This window comes from Microtus pennsylvanicus, chromosome 9 (assembly GCF_037038515.1).
Source record: "Microtus pennsylvanicus isolate mMicPen1 chromosome 9, mMicPen1.hap1, whole genome shotgun sequence".
NCBI lineage: Eukaryota > Metazoa > Chordata > Mammalia > Rodentia > Cricetidae > Microtus > Microtus pennsylvanicus.
In genome coordinates this window covers 84,648,655-84,671,918 of record NC_134587.1, presented here as the reverse complement: position 1 = coordinate 84,671,918, position 23,264 = coordinate 84,648,655, and the positions used below count along the sequence as shown (strand labels likewise).

The window sequence follows — 23,264 nt, the reverse complement described above, 5'->3', positions numbered from 1 at the left end:
ACCAGCTGGAAGAGAGCTAACACAAGCCATTAGAAGCCAGCACAATCACAAGGAACTTAACTCGTTTCCATTACAAGATCCAAATATGGTGAAGACATTCGAATGTCTAGAAATACGAATTTAAATATTTCCTAACATTTTCCTTTTCTCATTGGAAACATCGGACTATTTTGAACTTTCTGATCTGAGCTACTTTCTGGGCAAAACATTCATGCCAAACTAATGAATGCTTTTGCCTTGAGCGCGGATACCTTAAGAGACAGGGGATTGTACACAGAGTTCCTGATGCATCATTCCCGTGGATGACAGCATTCTAGCAATTTCCTCACAAAACGGTAATTAGAATATTCTTAAAAATAATAATTATGCCATTATCTGGGGGAAAAGGTAAGTCTCTGTTAAAACCAGGTCTACACCTGGAGCCACAGCCCCCCTTTCTCATGTAGGAGCTCACCTTAGGAGGAAGGGGGCAGGGCATCAGTGAGCTACTGATGAGGACTCCTGTAACCTTCCAGGTTTATTTAGGAAAATGGAAAGGAGCGTGGCTACTAGATGTTGCATTCCAATTCCTTAGTTCCCCCTTCAGCTAAAAAATTTCTCTTTCTCAGCTTCAATATGAAAAGTTACTTCCTAAGCATCTTACATTATATTCAGTTTCCAGTCAAAAGTTGTCTTAGAGGGAATCCCAAGCAGGAATGTTCAGGGTTTTTTTTATTTTTACCTGAACTTTAAAAAAAGAATTTAATTCTTTTTTTATTAAAAAAACCTTTTTTAAAAGATACATTTAAAGTTTTTCTTTCAGAAAATGACTATTTAATACAAGATAGCCATTGCTTTTATAAAACTGTGATTCCAGAGTGACATTTTCATAACTGAGAAGTCGCTACTCTTTCTAGTTGATTTGATTTTATTTTATTCTGTTCTGAGTTTCTCTGATGAAAGGCAATACTAGATCATGGCTACATTTACAGTAGCCAATAGTGAAGCCCGAACTTATCAACACAATCTCTGAATGTTAGGCTCTAAATGCTGTACAAAGTTCTGAAGAGTCAGAGGCCTGTAAGACTGGAACCTGTGAGCAGAGGCAAATGCAAGAGGATACCGTGGGCAGAAAAAGAGCCATGGGGTGCTGGACGTGGTAAGGAACAGTCTGGGTGGGCGTCCTTGCTGGATTCTCGAGGGCCCAGGAAAATGACCAGTGCTGCCGGGAGAGTTAAAGGGAAAGTACACCACGGAGGGTGTCAACCACATTTGCCAGGGCTTGAGAGTGTGTTTTAGAAATGAGAAAATATTTGACTTTGCCAATTGGAGAGTTGAAAACGGCAGAAACGGAGTCAAAAACCAGACAAAACGAGCAAAGTGGTGACAGACGAGGAGGACTCTCTGAACTCCATTCTTAGAACTGATGAAGTAACGGTTGCTGCTGATGTTGGCTTGGGGATGTTCCTCCCTGTAGCTGCCGTCTTAAATGGTGAGCGCCATAGGAAAACAGAGCAGGGGTAACGAGCCTGTGTGCCTGTTTTCCTGGGTGCTCACATGTTCTTGGCCCACATAAAGATACCACAAAGGCAACAGGGCACGCCACCCGAGTGGTGTGCAGTAGGTGTTTCTACAACCGGTTCTAAAAGTTACGTCAAGAGAAACTCATAGAGAATTATTCCCTTGCCTCGGGTGTGTTCCCAGTGTTAATCTAAGAACTCCTTCGGCGGTCTCACCAAAGGAAGTGACATTGAAAGGGGCTCCTTTTTACCGTTCATTTTGTCTTCACTTACACGGCTGAGATTGGTATTCACAGAAGCTGTCTTAATGTTAAAAGTATTTTCGTTTACTTTTCCTTGAGAACTAAGCTAAGTGAAGTGATTCCATCATCTGAGCATTTTATCCTACAGAACGTTTCCCACTCACAATCATGTTTGCCCGCGTTCATATCCAACACGTGCTCACGCTTCTCCACACTGATGATTCTTAATCTAAATCTTTATGTCCTGAGCAGACAGCCCCTTCTTACATTTTATGATCGGCTCTGAGGCTATGCGAACATTTGAAACAGGTGATACGTGTTCGCACATATCAGTGAAAACATTCCTACTAACAATATTAGGAGACTCCTTATGTGATCTGTATTTTGCGAGAAAAAGACAGTAAAGAATAAACTACTTCTTGGAAAAAGATCACAGTTACTTTTTATTTGCAATTTCATGATCAGCTCCATCTTTGGCTGGTAGAGATGAGTTATCAGAAGTTTCCAGCCAGATGATTTTCAGTAAGTATTTCTAACAGCATTATGGCTAACCCGACATTCCTGGTCCTCCAGCTGCCAAACTGACTCAGGGCAGCTGAAAGGGTGCTAAGGCAGAATGTAATCATCTCTTGGCTCTTTCCTTGCCAGGGGAGTTTGATTTGACTGATCAGTTTGAACTCAGAGTACCAGCTTGTTCCTAAGAGACTATCCACCAAAGAAATGCTCACGAAGGGGCATTATACCCCTTTCAATTCAAAGTCTGTGCCACTTTCGGGCAGTGGCCAGCGGCAGACATCCTCCCCATTATTGGTGTGTGGAACTGTAGGAAGAATGTGGTATTTTTGTTGTTGTTGTTATTGTTTGTTTGCTTTCACTATCCTGTGAAATCTAGCTACTTGTGAGAAAAAAAAAAAAAGTGCCAGAGAAGTTTTCCTATAGCTGTGCTGGGGTTCAGTGCCGATAATTCACCTCTTTTCTTTCCCTGGATTCCGAGCCTGGGGAGTACAATGGGGGTGTTGTGCTCTGGGGTAGCCCGGCATGCAGGATATTGCGAGAGGAGGTGTGAGCAACTTGCAGTACCTAAAGTGTTTGCTCTATAACTGCCGAGGTCTAAATCAAACAGCCCACCAGGCCATTTGGTTTAGAGTAAGCAAGTACAGACTCCACTAGCTACTACGACTTACATAGGAAACAGAATTCCTCGCTTTAAAAGTGTACATAGGTGTTAAGAATTAGAACATTTATGAGGCTAAAAAACAAACGCTTCACAGCTTGCCTGCAGTCGGTTTACTGTGCAGTTCTTTTAACGTGTCAAAGGGCAAGTCACAAAAGAATCCATTGTTCTGTTGGAGAGAAAGGTTATTGGCTATCAGGTCTATCCAGAAAGACAAGCCATCATAGTCTGTTAAAACAGTAAACAGTTATTTTAAATCCTAAAAGAAAACAGCAGCGCCTTTTTTCTTTATCACACAATTTCTGGAACCTCAACTCACAGAGTTAACTCTGTATCTTAAACATTATTTTGTGAAAGTAATGTGTGTTTTTCCTCCTTAATTTCAGGTCACAACGACCAATATAAAAATGTCAGGTTAAGTTTTGGCTTCAAGTTATTTTTATGCTGAGCTTTCAAAAGAGAGAAAAAGCTTACCTCCGTCAGTCAAGTGGGATGCCCCGAGCCCCTTTCTCAGCCTCAGCTTCAGCGTGCAGGAGCGGGAGCAGATGCTCGGAGCTAACAGTCTGTTCACAGGAAGCAGGTGAACCCAAGAGCGGCTGCCTGCGTTCCAGCCCAGTGCCCATCCGCGCACACACCTGCTTTCCCAGACCTGCGAGCAGCAGCCTCGCGCAGGACCTGTGCTAGCAGAGGGAGGCACCCTCTTTTCAGAGCCCGGGTTCTCTCTGTTGGGGAGCTGCTGAGATAACTGTGCGGGGAAGGCTTGCCTTCCCGAGACAAAACCCTTTCCTGCTGCTGCCCGCGAGCTGATACGCGGCGTTATCACCCTGCATTCCCCGTTCTCCAATCAGCTAATTGCAACAGCAGTCAACAGCTTGTCGCAGGGGCAGCTTGCAGGCACACGTGGCTGCAATGATTGTGCACTAGCATGCCCATTGTGGCTCTCTTCTTTCAAGAGATTTAAAAAAAAAAAAAATGCTTCTTCCACCGTGAAGCTCTATGCCACACTGCTTTCCATAAGTAAAATGGCTGGTCCTCTCAGCGCTGCTGCGACAGCTCATTGGGTTCCACTAGCTTTTCGTAGCCATAGCAACAACCAACAGACAGACTTAGCAAGCATGGCTGATCATGTGCAGCGCACGACACAGCTTGTTAATTTCTTTTTTTTTTAAATCAAACTCGTCATTTTTCGAAGTGGGAGCAGCTTCTGTTACCTTTCTAAATGTTTCGTCGAGAGCGCAAGCGCCCTGATCCCTCCCCTCCCCTGAACTCCCCCTCCCCCCACACGCATGCACTCAGCTTTTCTGGGGAACTTTTGTATATGTCAATCTTACGCTGTGAGATCGAGGAAGGGAAGCTGCATTCGCATCTATCTAGGTTAAAAATATGCATATCTCCGGAGAAGGCACTAATTGGAACCTGGGCAAAAAACAGGTTTGACCTTGGAGTCATAAAAGGGGCTGGAAGGAGATCTGCTGAAGGAGGGCAGCTGTGATTTTTGTTTTCCAATGACAACCCTATAGCTAACTTAATTCAAGCAAAGCCCCGTGAATCTTACTTTATATCTAGTCCTAATAATAGTCTAGTCAGAGGAGCTGGTTTATTGCTTCTGAATTATCCATTTATCTATAGACTGTATTTAATATCTTAATACATCACACAGTTTAAAGGAGAATTTTTTTTTTAAAAAAAATAAGTTCTATTGCTGTTCCTGTGGGAAACTCTCTCTAACTCAATTATACTTTATTTTTAATTTTAAAATACTTTTCAAAATCCAAACCAAGGCCTAGTGGTGGTGGCACATGCTTTTATTCCCAGCACTCGGGAGGCAGAGGCAGGCGGATCTCTGTGAGTTCGAGACCAGCCTGGTCTACAAGAGCTAGTTCCAGGACAGGCTCCAAAGCTACAGAGAAACCCTGTCTCGAAAAACCAAAAAAGAAAAAAAAAATGAAAAAAAAAATCCAAACCAAATAAAAAAAATCCCTTGAGAATTTAAGCATTACCTTCAAGGCAGGAATTTGGACTACATTCCAGACTTTTTCAAAAGCCCATCTCCTCACAGTATCTGTTAAGGGCTAGGCTAATGCCATTAACAATTTAAATCTTCTAAAACTCCCCCTCCCCCTCTCCAGACTTTTCTACTCTTTAAGTATTGTCACCAGCCATGTTCTATTTGAGATATTTTCAAAGCAGTGTCCTACTTATGTTTGCTCCTAGCCCTCTGTTTGAAATCATGTGTTAGCACTTTGGACTTGTAAACAGACAAGTTGCGTTGGCTAGGAGACATTGATTTGTGTTTTGTTAAGTATTGCACTTTGCTGCCCACGCTAGCATTCCAACCTTCTGTAGTCACTCCCAGGGTCAGTATGATAGGAATCCTATGGCCGTAGATTAGGGGATTCCATTTCCTCTTCCTGTCCAAGCAGGTCTTATTGACTTGCACAGGATCAGTAAGTCCAGTAAGAAAGACTGAGTGAACCTTTCTGCTGGGTTTTAGTCCCACACGTTTTCTCATCACTGAAGTCTTTGTCTTATCAAATAGCTGAGTTTGCGAGTCCCAAATACGTCACTACAATTCCTTGAGCATGTCTGCTCTTCAATCTCAAATGTCAACATCTTGAGTGGCAAAAACAAAAAACAAAACAAAAAAAAAACAAAACAACAACAAAAAACATGCTTCCTGGACCTTTGGATATTTCTGTTTTCTGACAGGTTCTTTACTGAACCCCTACTCAGCATCTTTAACTTAGGTTCCACACTGTCTCTTTATTTATCTATGAACATCTTGCTCAAACAGAGATCACACCAATGACACTTACAAGTAGAGGCAACCCTAGTGCTCCCACTGTGCCTGAGATCTGCCTCTATTGTCTGGGGGCTTGTCACAACTTTTTACTAATGAACAGTTTTCCTCTGTTACTGCCTGAAAGTCAATCTGGCCCATACACTATTGTCTTCTATACTTAAATATTGTATCCCAATTGATATATATTCTTGAATGTAAGATGGCATCTAACTCTGTTGCCTTGGCTGGTCTCCAACATCTGAACTCAAGGAATCCTCCTGCTTCAGCTTGTTGAGTGGCTACAGGTGTATATCATTACATGTGGATTCCTTGATACTGAAGGATGGCCTACAATACTCTCAGACTTCATGAGCATTCTGCATTTCAACTCACGTTTGAACATCATGCATTTATGGATGCTATCATTTCAGAAAAACTGAAGTGATTCCGATTAAATGTTGGCACTTTCTAAAAAGATACCAAGAAATATTCTAATTTTGGATTTTTGAGTGGTTTGGCACATCCTTATTCCACCTACATGGATTGTATAGTTGGGCATAGGAATCATCAAAGTCATTTTCTTTAGGAATTCAGGGGTCTCATCTCCTGCATCCATTACAGCACAAACAGTTCTTGCTCTAAAGAGAGAGCTTGGAGCCCCCACATTATATGGGACTAGAAAAGCCTGGTGGGAACTGAGACAAATCATTTGCTATTTTGTTACCCCATGGTGTCTGTTAAGCATCTCTATCAATTATTAAAAAGTTGTCCATCCTATACAATAAAGGAGCTTCTGAAGGCATTACCATCCCTGACTTCAAACTCTACTAGAGAGCTATAGTAATAAAAACGGTTTGATATTGGTACAAAACAGACAGGTGGATCAATGAAATTGAATTAAAGACTCCAACATTAATCCACACACCTATGAACACCTGATTTTTAACAAGAAGCCAAAATTATATGACAGAAAAAAGAAAATCTCTTCAACAAATGCTGCTGGCATAGCTTGATGTCAACATGTAGAAGAATGAAAATAGATCCATATCTATCACCCCACACAAAACTTTAGTCCAGGTGTATCAAAGACCCCAACATAAATATAGTTACACTGAACCTGATAGAAGAGAACATGGGAATTAGACTTGAATTCATTGGTGCTGGAGACTACTACCTGAATATAACACAGTAGCACAGACACTGAGCACAACAATCAATAAATGGGACCTCCTGAAACTGAGAAGCTTCTGTAAGTCAAAGATATGGTCAGTAAGATAAAATAGCAGCCTACAGAATGGGAAAAGATCTTCACCACCCCACATCTGACAGAGGGCTGATCTCTAAAATATATAAAGAACTCAAGAAGCTAAACATCAAAATACCAAATAATCCAATTTAAAAAATGGATTACAGATGGGGTACAGATCTAAACAGAGAATTTTCAACAGAAGAATCTCAAATGGCCAAAAGACACTTAAATTATGCAACACCCTTAGTCATCAGAGAAATGGAAATCAAAAAGACTCCCAGATACCGTCTTACACTTGTCAGAATGACTAAGGTCAAAAATACTGAGGGCAGCTTTTGTTGCAGAGGATATGGAGTAAGGGGAACACTCCTTCACTGCTGGTGGGAGTGCAAACTTGTACAGTCACTTTGGAACGCAGTATAGTGGTCTCTTAGAAAACTGGGACTCAATCTACCTCAAGACCCAGCTATACCAATTTTAGGCATATACCCAAAAGTTGCAGAATCATACCACAAGGACACCTAGTATGTTCATAGCAGTATTATTTATTTTTTGTGTGATTTTTTATTGCTAATTATTGAGCTCTACATTTTTCTCTGCTCCCCTCCCTGCCTCTCCCCTTCCCCCTTCAACCCGCCCCCAAAGTCCCCATGCTCCCAATTTACTCAGGAGATCTTGTCTTTTTATACTTTCTACTTTCCATGTAGATTATATCTATGTAAGTCTCTCTTAGTGTCTGTAGTGTTGTCTAAGTTTTCTGGGATTGTGGTTAGCAGCTTTATTCATAATAGGCAGAACTTTGGAACAACCTAGATGCCCCTCAACCGAAGAATGGGTAAGGAAGATGTGGTACATTTACACAGTGGAGTACCACTCAGCTGTAAAAAGCGATTACTTCATGAAATTTACAGGCAAATTGGATGGAAATAGAAAAAAAAAAGCATTCTGAGTAAGGTAACCCAGACCCAGAAAGACAAACATGGTATGCACTCAGTTATAGACGGTTATTGGCAGTAAAGTATAGGATGACCAACTTGCAATTCACAGCCCCAGATAGACTAGATAACAAGAGGGATCCATAGAGGGATGCATGGATTTCTCTGGGAAAGGGAAGTCAAAAAGAGCTCCTGGGTAAACTGGGAGTGGGGGGAGTTGGGGGTATGGAGGTATGGGAACTAGAAGGAGTGGGTTGGGTGGGCTGGATGGGAACTAGAGGGAGTGAGTTTGGTGAGTTGAGTGTTGTATTGGAGACAGAATGGAGGGGAAGAGTAACAAAAGAGATGGCTTGATGAGGAGCAGGTATTGTGGGGTTAGGGAGAAACCTAGTGCCACGGAAAGTTCCAGGAATCCACAAGGTTGACCCCAATTAAGACTCCTGGCAATGGTGCAGAGAGTGCCTGAACTGGCCATCTACTGTAAGTAGATTGGCGAATTCCCTAATTGCCATCAGAGATACGTTATCCATTAACTGATGGGAACAGAGGCAGAGACCCACAGAAAAGCATTGTGCTGAACTCCAATAGTCTTGCTGAAGAAAGGGAGGAGGAATTGTACCAGCTAGGGCAAGTCATGATGGGGGAACTCACAGAGACAGCTAAGCTGACCTGAGCTCACAGAAGCTCACAGAAGCTCATGAACGCAGTCAAGGAGCCTGTACAGGACCAACCCAGGTCCTCTGCATGTGTGTGGCAATCGTGTAGCTTGGTCTCCTAGTAAGGCTTTTAACAGTGAGGGCAGGACCTTTTCCCAGTGCTTAGCTGACTTTTGGTAACTTGTTCCCCATGCTGGATTACCAGCCCCCCCCCCTTGGCATAAGGGGAGGAGCTTGGTCCTACCTCAACTTGATGTGCCATGCTTTGTGCAAGCCCATGGGAGGCCTGTCCCTTTCTGAATGGAGATGGAAGAGGAGACAATGAAGAGGGGTATGTGGGAAATGGGAAGGGATAGGAGGAGAAGAGGGAGGGGAAAGTGGTTGTTGCGTAAAATTAATTTATAAATGTTAGTTAAATTAGAAATAAGTAAAGAAAGATAAAGAGTTGCCCCTTGTCAACCACTGGAGATTGGTTCCAGGACAAACATAATCATCAGATATTCAAGTCCTTTATATAAGGTAGTATTCATATACCATCTATATTTAATTCAATGTAAATGCTATGTATATTGTTTCATATTACTTAGAAAATAGTGTTAAGAAGTCTGGACACATACTTTTTTTTTTTAATTAGGCAGGATCTCATTAGCTCAGAATGAACTTGAATTTTCTATGTAGTATAGGTTAAATTTGAACTCTGGATTCTCCTGTTTCGGCCTCCTAAGTACTAGAATTGTAGGTGTGTGCTACTATGTATCACATCACACAGAAGCATGCTGTGGAAAAATCCTTCTGTACACTGTGTGACTATATCTCTATGATTGGTTTAAAAAACAAGCTGACTGGCCAATAGCTGAACAGGATAAAGATAGGCAGGAAAGCCAATCTGAGAATGAAGGAATGAGGAAGGACAGAGTCAGAAGAATCACCAGTAGGATGGAGAACGAGTCAGACACACAAAATGGGGTGGAAAGAAAAGCCATGAGCCTTGGGGCAGCACATAGATAAATAGAAATGTGTTAAGTTGTAAGAGCTAGTTAGTAATAAGCCTGAGCTATTGGCTGAGCATTTACAATTGATAAGCCCCACTGTGTTTATTTGAAAGTGGCTGTCAGGTCAGGAACACTCTGCCTACAGAAGCAATTTATAAATATATTTTATTTGTGAGGAGCTGAATCTGCCAATGTTGCAGAGGGCTTGCTAAGTACAGATCTGTATAAAAGCTTGGGTTCCCATTGGCTTTTGCTTTATATCAAAACCTTTCTCCTCAAACTCTGTCTGGTGTGGCTTAGCAAGATCTCTCTTGTCCTATGGGTCTGTTCTAATTCCCATCTCTCACTCTTCTTCTTCTGGTGAAAGTGTACAGGCTTTCAAGAAGGCAAATCTGGACTTTCTAGCTCATCTTTCATTGTGAGGAGATGAGATGTTTTCCAGATTGCTCGTGCCTTGAACCTGGCAGCCCTCTGTTTTGGTCTCATTAGTGAGGATGCATGTTATCATTTCATTTTCCTGTTTTTTTTTGTCAGTGTAGTAGCTACAAAGTCATCATTTATTATGGTTTTTCCTTTGCATCTCTGTAGTTACTAACAAAACTGAACATCTCTTCATTTGGGAATCTTTTAGGTCAACCTCATCTGTCAACTTCCTATTGACAGGTTTGCCCATTTTCCTGTTGAGGCATAGCAATATGGTCACAAAATATTTTCAAATTTCTATATATTTAAACATCATAGTTACATTTGTAATGTCATTAAAAGTTAATAAGATGTTCACCATTGACATCTAAAGATGATGTGTACACTAACTTTTTGGATTTATTATGAGATGAAATGAGGAACGGGGTGGAAATTTCCACTTGAACATCATGTTCTTATACGAAAACATGTACTACCTTACTAGAACATGGCTTTCTAAAACAAATACACTGTATGCTTAGACATAATATTAGATAAAACAGTTAAGTTAGACAATGTCATTATCTGCCATCTATATTTTTTTTCTTTTGGTTTTTCGAGACATGGTTTCTCTGTAGCTTTTGGAGCCTGCCCTGGAACTAGCTCTTGTAGACCAGGCTGGCCTCGAACTCACCGAGATCCGCCTGCCTCTGCCTCCCGAGTGCTGGGATTAAAAGCACGTGTCACTACCACCTGGCTTGCCATCTATTTTTAAGAGCTGTTATACCATATATAAATTTATATTATCTATAACTTACCTATCACCTATCTAAGAGCTAAGTTATACCACATGTACAAATATATCCATATCTATCATCTATCTTTGTCTGTCTACTATCTACTTACCTATCAATAATCTACCTACCCATCTACCTATCTATCTAAGATTATCTATTAGCTATTATCTCTCTTTAAATGAGGACAATACAAATATGGAACATTGTAACAACACCTGGTGGATCATACGTGAAGGATGCTTTAATTTTATTTTGCAAATTTTTTTTTATGTTTTTTTTTATATGTTTGAAGCTTTTCTTTCCAGGTTACAAAGCCTTTAAATGGAATAAAATGTAGTGTCTGCAACAGATGTGGTTTTAAGGTCAAAGTTAATTGCTCGCATGTAGCTTACTAGTACAGTTAAAAATGAAGATCGATTAAATTACAGAATAACGAAGGTAATAATATTGTTCTTGTTAAAGGGCTAATTTGGTACAAAAGCGTTGAGATAATTTTGAACCTTCTTGAAAACAATTGCTTTTTCCCCGCGTTTGCTGCTTCCCCAGTGCCTCAATCATAAGCCACTTTTCCACCGGTTTCCCAGTTAAAATCCTTTTTGATTTGGTTCCTTCTTGGCTGTAAAAACTCAATGAGAGCATTGTTGCTTAGATCAACACGCTCCTCACAGGCATGTATTCTAGGTCCTCCATCACTGGGTTCTACCAAAAGATCCCGTCCCTAGTGTAACAAAGAAGCTCTGTCTAAGGCTCACTGTGGGGAATGAAGCGGAGTGTGTTTTGTTTGATGGAATAACAGAGTTTTATAAAGCTTGTGTAGATGTTCCTAATACCAAATGGAATGGGCCAAAGGTTGCTCTACAGTCTTACATGTGCAGTCATTTGCACAATGACAGGAACAACGTGCATCCTAAGTGGGACCGTGATGGGAAGTTTGGCAAGGGTCACCTTGGATAGGATCAGGAAGTAGGTTGGGGACTGAAAGTGAAAGCAAACTGGGTTTGGTTGGAGATTCCACGCTCCAAGAGACTATACTGGAAAGTAGAGACCGCCTTGCCTGTACTGTTGAGTTCCTGCCTTCATAGTCAGCAAAGAATCCTGATCCCCTTTAACACCCAGAGTGGCATTCCTATGTCCAGTCCCCAAGACCCAAACCAGCCCAGCCAAGGGAAGGCTTCTCAGAAATCCACATATCAAATAAGTCCAAATTAAGAAAACGATCACAGAGGAACAAAATCTTATCACAGCAGAAATGGCGAGAATGCCAGCGAGAGCAAGATAAAACTTTGTAAAGACTTGACATGAAGCAATCTAGGTACATAACACTGCTGTGTGTGCACCATAGAAGACTATCCCATGCTCAATAACCAGAACTCTGGCCTCATCCTGAAGAAGTTGTGGGGAAGGGGGCAAGCAGTACAGGAAGTAGAGTTAGCAAGGCCTAAGCTGCTCTTGGCTTCCCCCTTAATAATAAGGTTCCTCTAGACAGCCAGCCTTCCCAAGCTCTGGCGGTTGCAAATGACTGTGCTTGCAGCCTCTGAAAGGGGAGTTTCATCGTGCAGGCTGCATTTATATGTGTCAGGAGGAGCTGGGGGTGGAGGTGAGGTGGGGGTTGTTATTCAATAACAACAGAACTAACCCACAATTATACTATCCACCCACCCACCCCTTCCGGTTCCAAGAACTAACCTGTTGAGCACAAAGAAGCTTTGCTAGGCCCAGATCCAGACCAGAGAGCTGTGGCGAGACCCACCCTAGGAGTTTGCAAGAAGCACAGGGAACGCTGTACCTGAACTCACTGAGAGTGACCTTTTGTGTTTCCTTAGAAGCAGCTTGAAAAGTGACCAAGGAAGAGGAGAGTGGCAGGGGTCCCTTTCCTGGAAGGGAGTCACACTTCCTTTTAGCGGAGGCACTCAGACCACATCTGGAGTGTATCTCGAGTGGCCTTTTCCACTTACCATGGTCCCCAGTGGAAACAATGCCTCCCAGGTAGCCACAGGCTGCCGGTCATAGTTCCAGCTCAGAAGCAACCCCAGGCTCTGTCCTCCCAGGAGTGTTGAATCAGTAACAAACCGTCAGCTTCAGCAAACAAAGTCTGGCAAGAAAGGCTTTTAAACAAATGCTGTTGGTTTCACCGGAGCCCTTGAAACAAACCATGAGGGACAGGGTGAAACTTGGCAGGGTTTGTCTATGCTGAGGAGGCAAAGGCCAAATCCTGCAGCAGCCAAAGGTGCAAATGCCCAGGAAAATGAAAATAAGAAACATCACCTTTTACCCTTCAGATATAAATGCTTCTGATACAACACTGCTGATAATCGATGCTGAGATTCAATCATCAAAGAAAGACAGAGCTGCAGAATACACACTATCCTATGTGCTTCAGGAACCAGTAGCCCAATACCAAATCAGAAAAAACAGCTGAAGGCCACACTGGATGCAGGAGATGCTCAGGAAAAGGCCTGCCAATGGCAGTGTATACAGTCAGGAAAAATAAACTATATGTCCTGCTCATGCCAGTCAAGGGCTTTACCACTGAGCTACATCTCCACCTTGGTCTGTTTCGAGGATCTTCCCATGCCCTCCATCCAGCGCTCCTGATGGCTCCTGATCAAGCTCTAACCACAAGTGAAGCTTGCAGATGGTGTCTTTTAGCCAGGCTCATCATCAGTGATAATAGAAAGGGATGTGCTGTGGATGGAGGAAAAGAGAAGGGCTTTAGGTAGGTGACCATCACCAGGTGCTACTGGCCGGGCTTCCAAAGACAGCATTTCTCACTGTCATGGAAACTTCACCTAGTGAACTGCTGGCGGGGAGTGGGGGGGTGTCACATATTGATAACCTCTTTGCTGCCTTGAAATAAGTCTCTGGGAAGCTCCTGTGTTGCTGACCGGGCTGGGCATCATCAGAGAATAAGCAGGGTTGATTTGACAGGACGATGAAGTATCCCTTCTAGTGTGGCGGGACACTGGTTCATCAGGGTGTCCGGCAGGTGTCTCAACAGGAACTCAAGCAGCTGAGCCTGGGCCACTCCACATCCTAGTTTCACACCTGCATTGCAGTTTAATTGATTTTTCCAGCAATCACTGGATAAGTGAATACATTGCCCAGGTCCAGCCTTTATGCCAGCATCAGCCATGTCATCTTATGGGAACGGCTTAACCCTTTTGTGCCTTAGAGGATATTGCCTGACTCTGACAATAGTAGTTATGGCAACTAACTGGATTAAATGGTTTTTATGTGTTCTTTGGTACTTCATTTCTCATTTTTATTACATTGCTATAATGTGAGCAGATTGTGGTGGGTACAGATGTCGAATCTGTAAAAATTAGATCAACCTAGAACAGAGGTTTAAAAAGAAAAAAGCAACAAGATTGTTAATGTGCCTCCTATTGAAAGAAATGAACAGATAGATCATTGCCTCTCTCATTCTGTAATGGAATACCTGATAAGAAGCAGCCAGAAGGAGGAAGGCTTATTTGGGCTCACAGTTTGAAAGCACAGTCATGAATACTGTCCCTGCACTCTGATTGAAATCAGAGAATACCCACTCTTAATCAATAGCCAGACCATCGCTCCATCCGTTATATCATGAGATAAATACAAACACACACCACCACCACCACAACAACAACAATAATAGAGATGTAACACCACTACCCCCCCCCCATTTTTTGAGACAGGGTTGGCTAGCCAGCACCTTGCTAGATAGCTGCGGATAACTTTGAACCTCTCATCCTCCTGTTTCTACCTCCCAAGTGTTAAGATTTGAGAAGTATGTCTCTATGTCTAGCCTGTATTTGTGTTTTAGAAAGAAGGCCTTGGGGAGCATTTACTTAGGTGATAAGTTGTAGAACAACACACAGGGCTTTATATTTCAGCTGCTTTTATTACCCATCGTTGTTATCAGACATCTGTTGGAGACATTCTCCATGTAAGGTATTTATTTTAGGTGCCAAAAAAGTTGCAACAAAATGAAAAGCTCAGATTATGAGACATACTGATATTTTATGTTCTACTGAAATGAAAAAGGAAAAAAAACACATGCCGCCAATGAAAGTATAACACAATGTTCTTTTGTACCTTGGAATTTTTATTACTGTTTGTTGGGAGAGCTTTCTCAAATGCATTTAGATTACATTTCCCCATCTATCACTCTGTGCTCAAGAAAGACTTGAAATTACTAGGTGAAGATATTCCTAAAATTATTTACATACACAGTCGAACTGTTCTGAATGGCAATATTCTCTATCTAGTGCTTTTCAAGGTTTGACATTTCGGAATCAATAGAAGTAAAATACTGGGGTGGTGGGAAAGAGATGGATTACCAGTTTAGAATGTGGCCTGTTCTTCCAGAAGATAGGGGTTCAGTTCCCAGAATGGAAGGAAGAAGAAGCAGAAGAGGAGGTGGAAGAGGAGGTGGAAGAGGAGGAGGAAAAGGAAGAGAAGGAGGGGGAGAAGGAGGAAAAGGAAGAGGAGGAGGAGGAGAGAGGAAATGGCAGAAGGTCAGCCTGCACCATTTTAACAATTCTAGGATGCTGGTATTCTGAAAGCATTCACAAACCCCAGTGTGTGAACATTGGAGCACTTCTAAGCCAGTGACCTGCTTTTGTTTCCACATCTTCTTGCATTTGGTGAGTTTTCTTGGATGAGCACAACAAGGCTGGTCACCACTGTGGTTGAAATTATTCTTCTTTTCTGGGAAGTTAAAGTGCAAACCATGCAGAGTCATGGTAAAGTCTTTTGAGAGAGAAGATGGCTGGGAATCTGATCACGTTTAGGTAGAAGACTTTAGAAACATGGTGGTGATTTACATAGCAAGGGAATCCCATTTCTGTGCCTCACAGCATAGGAGATGCTCAGGGTTGAAGACTCACCACAGGGCTGGGGAGAGAGCTACCTGCTACCTCCGAAAAGTGTGGAGTATGAGGAGTGACCAGAGTCTGATCCACAGCACTCAAACTAAGGACAAAACAAAACAACAACAACAGAAAACCTCCTAAATTCAAGCCTCAGGGAGATAGATGATGGAGGAAGGTCATTGGTTAATTATAATAAAGAAACTGCTTGGCCCTCATAGGTTAAAACATAGGTGGGTGGAGTAAACAGAACAGAATGCTGGGAGGAAGAGGAAGTGAGCTCAGACTCGACAGCTCTGCTCTCTGGAGCAGAGGCCATGCTCCCCTCTCCCGGGCAGACGCCATGAAGCAAGCTGCCAGGTCAGACATGCTGAAACTTTCCTGGTAAGACTGATGTTACCCAGATTATTAGAGATGGGTTGATTGGGATATGAGAATTAGCCCGTAAGGGCTAGAGTTAATGGGCCAAGGCAGTTTCTTTATTAGCCAATGACCTTCCTCCATCAGATAGATGACAGGCATATCCTGTGGACTGACTGGCTAGCCAGTCTAGCAAAATTAGTGAGTTACAGGTTGATTGAGAGGCCCTAGCTCAAAAAAATAAGGCAGAGGGCTGAAGAGATGGCTCAATGGTTAAGACTACTTGCTGCTCTACAGAGAACCTGAGTTTAGTTCCCAGCACCTACTTGGTGGCTCACAATTCTCAGCAATCTCAGTTCCCCCACAGACACCAGACACGTGCACACATGCCAGTAAAGCCCTCACACACATAAAATAAAAATAAGTAAACCTTGAAAAAAAATAAGGTGTAAAGTGATTGAGAAAGATTCCCAATGTTGACTTTCTGTCCTATACATGCATACCCACTCACACACACAGATTTCAAATTCAAAGCACAAAAGATGTTCATATTGTGTCCTAAATGAAGAATAGCAGCAACAAATCCATGGGCGTGCCCCATGGCACAATGCCACTCTCAATAAGTAAAAAATTGGTTATATAATTAGTGACGGAAGAGAGCTGAGTGTGCTGGTTAGGATTCTCTGTGGGGCCCTGACTGTGCTGGAGCTCTCTGTAGACCAGACTGGCCTTGAACTCACAGACCTGTGCCCGCTTCTGCCTCCCAAGTGCTGTTGTTAAAGGAGTGCGCTGCCACCAACCCACATTGGGTAGGTTTTTGACAACTCCTCAAAGCAATCCATAAAATTAAGAAGATTGTTTTCTCTCTTCTCCCTCCTTCCTAGAAGATCCTTACTCTGGGGAGTTGCTGCCCCTTGGTAAGGAATGCTGCACAGAGACCTGGAAATCTGAGCAGGCAGCCCTTCCCCCACCCATCACACATTGCATCATTCCCTCTCATCCAATCACGTCTCTGCATAATGGTCCATTCCCTATTGTCCTCTTTAGCATGAGTAGCTTTTCCTAGGTCTTTGAGGCTTCATTTCTGAAGGTCCCCACAACACACCAAACTTTGATGAAATGCATTTTTAAAAATACCTCTCCAAGTTAACAAATGTTGTATCTTTGTCACCAAGGTGACAGCAGCTGCTGGGTGAGGATGTACCATCCCCTTTTCCGCCTCCTCCAAGTGGAGGAGAGAAAACACTATTCCAAGGCATAGACTAGGTTTCTTACTAGCTACAATCATCCCTTGAAGTCCAAACTACAAGGTTGCTCCTGTGGCAGAAGAAACAAATTTCTATTTCTAACCTTTCTTTACATGGCCTTGTGAAGAAAGAAGAATCGGGTTTATTTCCTCTCAGTTGCAGCAGGCCACCTCCCTAGCTCAACAGCTCCTCTCTCAGCTGTGCAAACGTCTTCACCTAGCTCTCCTGCAGGGTGAAATATCCCGGGTCATGGCGGGGAGTCTTTCTATAGTTAATTAAACCAGCTGGCCCTCCAGCCTTTAACTCCTCCTGCTACACAAACCAAACAACTTCATTCAAGTCAAACCCAAGTGGGGAAAACAGCCTTGGCCGCGTTTTAACCAGATGCCTCAGCAAATTCGGACTCAGACAGAATTCTTTTCTTGTCACCTCGCCAGGTCAGTGCTTTGGCCACACACAGTGCTTGGTGCTCCTTCGCTCGGTGACGCTGGGTGCTTTTCTCTGAAGGGTTTCTTTACAGTGAGGACTTCTTGGAAATGCTGTTTTACCTCGAGTGGCCCATGAAGTGCACTTGCCTAGCTGAAGTATGGACACTCAGTGAGTACTAATACTTGTTCTTCAGGTTCTGCTGGTCTGTGATAAACACACACCTAGAAGCCAAGGGCAGCACAGGCCAAGACCTCAGAGTTTCTCCCGTATTCTTTTTAATATGTTTCTCTTTGCCATTACATTTTCTAAATAAAGCAAATTGTTCTTGCGAGCTAGTGAATATAAAATCTGTGGAACCGAAGAGTTCAAAATGTTTGGAACCCTGATTACCTTGCAAAGCAGGGCCTCTGAGTATATTACTCGCCTCCTGCCCCCATCCACCAGTTTTCAGGGTAGAGTGAAGTACAAAGAGTCCTTGAAATCAGCTCATTTATTCAGCGAATACGTTTTGAGTTCTGTGATGTCTTAGGCACAGAAATCGGGTGAAATAGCATTCAAAATGAAAGCGACGAGATTTACCGTCAGATCTGTCTTTATATATGAGTCATGTTTCATGTTACTTAGTTCCCTTATTTATAGACTGGGAAAAGCTAGGGCTCTGTCCACCCAGAAAGGCAAAGAACAATGTGCATGGAATGCCATTTCCATCATCACTGTGTCCATTGCATCTCTCCCCTCCCCCACAGTGCCCTCATCAGCACCATCATCATTTCTACTGTCTTAGGTCCGTTTTCTAGAAACCCATGAAGAAAGGCTTCCCTGAAGGGAGTTTATGTCTGTAAAGGAGTGGGATAGGGAAAATTGGTCCAGGAGGAAAGACAACCTCTGATGAGACTTTGTGTCGGTGACTTAGCTTGTTTCTGTGACAAAACTCCAACAGAAGCACCTTTAGAAGGAAGGGTCTATTTTGGTAAATGGTTTAAGGGATGCTTTCCATCATGGTAGAGAAGACTTGGTGGCAGAAACGTGAGGTCACATTGTATTCATAGTTAGATGTGGGGGGAGATGCTAGTGTTATAGACCATATTTAACGTGTTTCTTGCCACCTCAATTAACTCTATCTAGAAGCTTCCTCACTGAATTACCAGGGGCCAGCCTCCTAGGTGGTTCTAGATATCATCAAGCTGTCAATCAAATTGACCAGCACAGGGTTTAACAGAGGCCACAGGCAGCTAGGGGACTGAGATGACCCTTCCAGTTTGTCCAAAGTGAAGACAAGGCCCCCTAGTACTGGAAACATAAGCACCTTGGTTCTGAAGGGGAGTTATGGAGGGCAATATCATTAACACATTCTGGACCTTGGCAGGCCTTGAGGGTAGTCTTGTCCTTAAGGGCACACAGTCATTTTATTTCCTTTCCATATCACAAGAAGAAAGAAAAGACATAGTTGCCATGACCGGAAGCACACGTTATAGCTGAACCTTGAAGGGCCCCAAGAAGGCTTGTGTCTACCATCTGCCGCAACGGTCCAGAGGCACACGCTGTACACTGATTCCTTCAAACTCTCTCCTTTCCACACTAACTGTGCTGTAGCTTCCATTCCACGTATTACATGATAGACTCCAGGGCAGGGGACGGCTCTGCAGGTCAATGGGTTAAAGTACCACCTTGTGATTAAGAGCTCTGTAGAACTCTGTCAAACATTGTGCAGCCCCAACTCGGTGGCCCAATCCTTATAAAGACGCACTCTTCTGCATTTTCAACCTGCTGGGGCTGAACCTACTCTCCCAGATTGTCTATTACTTTTGTTCTCATTGATGCACTGTGAGACAACCCAGATAAGAATCAATCTATCTTCCATGAACACATACATGTTTTTGAACAGTCCTTTGTTTTGAAATGTGCCCAGTTCCTTTTTGTAATGATTTGCAATGTTTTCAAAACCAGTGCATCGCCTTGCTCCTTGGCCTACCTTCTTGAACTGTGACGATCACCTCATGGGTTTTCTATCCCATGTAGGAAGGATTTGACAAATGTCTTTCGTGCTGTTAGGTCTCTCCCTCTAGGTGGTTTCATGTTAAAAAACACTAGTATGTACCCTCCATGTGTGAATGGAATGATGTGGTTGACAAATAAAGCATCAAGCCAAATCTCCTGTAATCATCCATTAACACAGTGAACTCTTTTTTTCGAATGCTAGTGACAGATTCAGTGTAGACTTAAGTACAATTCAGTTTTGTCTCTGCTTGAAAATTTGAAAATATTGAGATCTTGGTGGAGACTTGTTGAAGGATTTTTCTTTTGAATTGCTATTAAAATGACCCCCACTCTCTCTGTCTCTGTCTCTCTCTGTCTCTCTCTGTCTCTCTCTGTCTCTCTCTGTCTCTCTCTCTCTCACACACACACACACACACACACACACACACACACACACACACACACACGTACATACACACTTAATAAAAACATTGACCAGAACAACACAAACCTTTAGGAAAACAATTTTAAAGTGGAAAGAAATTAATTTCTATTTCCATCCCCCATGGTCAAGCTCGCTAGACTCATGAGCACCCCAGGGAAGGGAATTAGGAGGACTGGATGAAGCAGATGGAGCATCCTGCTTACCAAGAGAAGAAGAAATGAACTGTTTTAGAAGTTGCACCCCCGGTTTTCGCCACACAGTATTTATTTAGAAAATGCGAGCGCCTCCTCTCAGCTGTGAAAATCTATCATAAAGAAGGCCAGCTGTTTCTCATTATCAGCCAGTTACCTCGGCAAGCCATGGTTCCACACAATCCAGAATCGTGTTTCCACTCAACTTTTAAGCAGATTAAAACAAATAATCTCATTTGCAGATTCAGATCCCCAGGTGAGATGACTTCACTGAACTGGACGGGGGAGGAGGATGCTCTATATCCCCGCACGGATTGTCTCTGAACTGAGTTCAGATGTCAGATTTTCTGAGCGTCCTCAAGAGTTGTCAACCCCAGCTCTGACAGAATTTTAAGAGGCACCATAGTAATTAGAGATCATTTGATTATGTCCGCATTAGTCTTTTCATTTTTCTCATATTAAAGCTCACGCTACTCACGTCCCCTATATCTCTTCCTATTTCCTTGGTGACTGCCATTCATCCAGATACACAGATTGACACTTAGGGCAAAAAAAAAATGAGATTAATTAAACATTTTGTTTGTCCACCCAGATGCTTCAGGGCATAATTTAGAGGAAAAACCATCGCGCTATTAGGACTTTCCCATCAGGGAATTCTGTACGACAACCACGCATAAGAGAACTAGCACACTATAGGACCACAGAGGGATGCTTGTTTTTCTTTGTTGTTGTTTTGTTTTGTTTGCTTGTTTTGCTTTGCTTGGCAAGTGCTCTATCACTGAGCTACACCCCCAGCCCCTGGGTTTTTGAGACAAGACCCCAAGGTGTACCTCAGGACTTGTTTAAGTAGCCCAGACTGGCCTTGAACTTGCCGCCTTCCCACTGCAACCCCCTTAGGGCTAGGATCACAGGCCTGTCTGTGCCATCACTCCCCCTGAGAAAAGCACATTTTTCCCCCCAACAAATAGCTCCATATATGCCTAACTTCTGACTTAAGTCTGCAAACAGGGAAGTTCCAGGAGGAAGCTGCTGAGCAAACATATTTATAAGCATTGAAGAACTTAGAGCATTGTCTGTAATGTGTTGGTAAAAGCCTCCTTTTGATCTGTAAAGTGGAACCTGGTCTGGCTTTTAGCTGCGAGCTTCTCAGCAGAAAGTAAAAGTGCCTGAAGCCTAAGGAAGACTGCCTCAGGCTGGGGTCTCGCTGGCAGAAACCATCTTCTGCTTTGAAGGTCTAACAGGACTTTCTAAGCCTGCGAAGGGCTGCCTGGTTAATTATTTACCTTTCTCGCTGGTCCTCTCAGATTCTTTTCTTATCAAATGACTCTGTCTAAACTGCAAACAAACAACCTCCCTGGGGCAGTTAGGACTTCACTAAACTGGGTTTCTGTGACGCTATCCAGTCTTTCACGGGCTCTCTTGTGCTCAGTAACAAGGAGTAGGGCCAAGGCTCACTGGTGCTGCTGTGTGGGTGTTTGTGCTTTATTGGGCCTTGCTTCTTTTAACCCCCCCATCCCCAGCCTTTTATTTTTAGATCCCCTGCTTATTTTAAGAGCTGTTGTGACTCTCCATTCCATAGAACCTTTCAGATTTCACCTGATAACAAAACCTCTTTGTTCTGGAAACCCCAAGATTTTCTGCTGTTTGAGGGTTTGGCTCACAGCCTCTGGAACAGACGTAAGGCAAGGCACTCACCTAGACCCTGAATGACTGGACAAGTAAACACAACTAGACAACCGAGTTGGTATTTTGGGCTTTGCTCTTCTTCCCTCCCAGACTCCCACCGAAGCAGACTGCTCTGGCCAAATGGGGCAGATAAAAAGTGGGCAGGTGGGGGTGAAGTCAATCAAGCAGGGGCTCCATTTCTGCACAAACTTTCAGTTTGAGTTCCAAGGTGAGGAAACAGTTATTTTCACCTCAAGTACACTACCCTCAACCTCTTATCTTTAAAGGTCTTAGGCAGTATATCTTTTATTAGGCTATTTCAAATCATTCCGGGAAACAGAGGAGATTCTGGAAATGAAGTTGAAAATGAGGGGGAAATATGGATTGGACCAAAAGGGATCCCACAATTTGTTGGTGATCATATATTGAGTCAACACTTCCTTTCTTCATATGTGAGCCAATCCCTCTATAAAGGAGCCAACTGAGAACTTAAGAATTGCCCAGAAGGGTCACGGAGATAATACCTGTCATTTGAGTGGAGGAAGCCAAAGTGAACGAAGTCCTGAGTGGGTGATGTTGCCACAGACGTGACCATGTGAAGGACTCCAGTGCCCAGCCCCACAGGTCTTTCCCAGCTGAGACTCAGTGGGATGTCAGGTTCTGGGGGTCTGAGTGAGAATTCTAACAGAGTGCGTAAAAAAATAAACACCATAGCTTTCTCCTGCAACCAAATATTTACCACTGAAGACTGCCCCCCTACAAAGAAAGACTGCTCCTACCCAGATTGGGATGGCTCCTTGATTCAGCTGCACACTATAAACCCTGCCTCCTTGATCTTTCTGTGTGCAGTAACTCCACACCCCTGTTCCAAAGCATGGAAGCAAACAACTAAGAAAACATATTCCTTGTTTTTCTAACTAGGGACAATTGAGTCAGATTGAAGTTAGCAAGACCTCAGCTCTTTCATATCTACATTAGCATCAGTAACAGTACCTTGCTAGCCCCGTGGCAGATTCAACAAAGAAAGAGCAAACCACTGGGTTCAGCACATACCAGTCACCTTTGTTTTCTGGTTATAAATATTCTCAAACCCTGTCATGACAAAAAGAGACTTTGATAAAAATTGAAACTCAGAGATATTTGTTCTCTTCATATTAATACCTTGCAAAGCAACTTCTTCGAATGTGTCCACTTAGGGCATCCTAGCTTCTATTAATTTTGCACGTAGTTTTTCCTTTACTTACAATCCAGGCAGGTAGTGAGATTTCAAAACCAGCAGCCATGGTCTGAACTCTACATAGAAATGTGTGATAATGAGTATATATTACACATATGTTATATGTGCATATCATATATAACTGTGTTGCAT

General features: G+C 42.9%; 1 protein-coding gene across 49 annotated transcripts in view; it reads right to left on the bottom strand.

Annotated features, from left to right (window-relative positions):
* Sorbs2 (sorbin and SH3 domain containing 2) overlaps positions 1 to 23,264 on the bottom strand; it is a 303,969-nt gene that overhangs the window by 186,499 nt on the left and 94,206 nt on the right. For 3 of the 49 annotated variants that reach the window (XM_075986659.1, XM_075986654.1, XM_075986655.1), the window contains exon 1: positions 3,390 to 4,045. The exons of 6 other annotated variants lie outside the window; for them this stretch is intronic. The gene's annotated coding sequence lies outside the window, so the exon portion shown is untranslated. Of the gene's footprint in view, positions 1 to 3,389; positions 4,056 to 23,264 lie in introns of those variants that run through there. 40 more of the 49 variants (XM_075986676.1, XM_075986669.1, XM_075986683.1 and 37 more) reach the window with 29 other exon arrangements.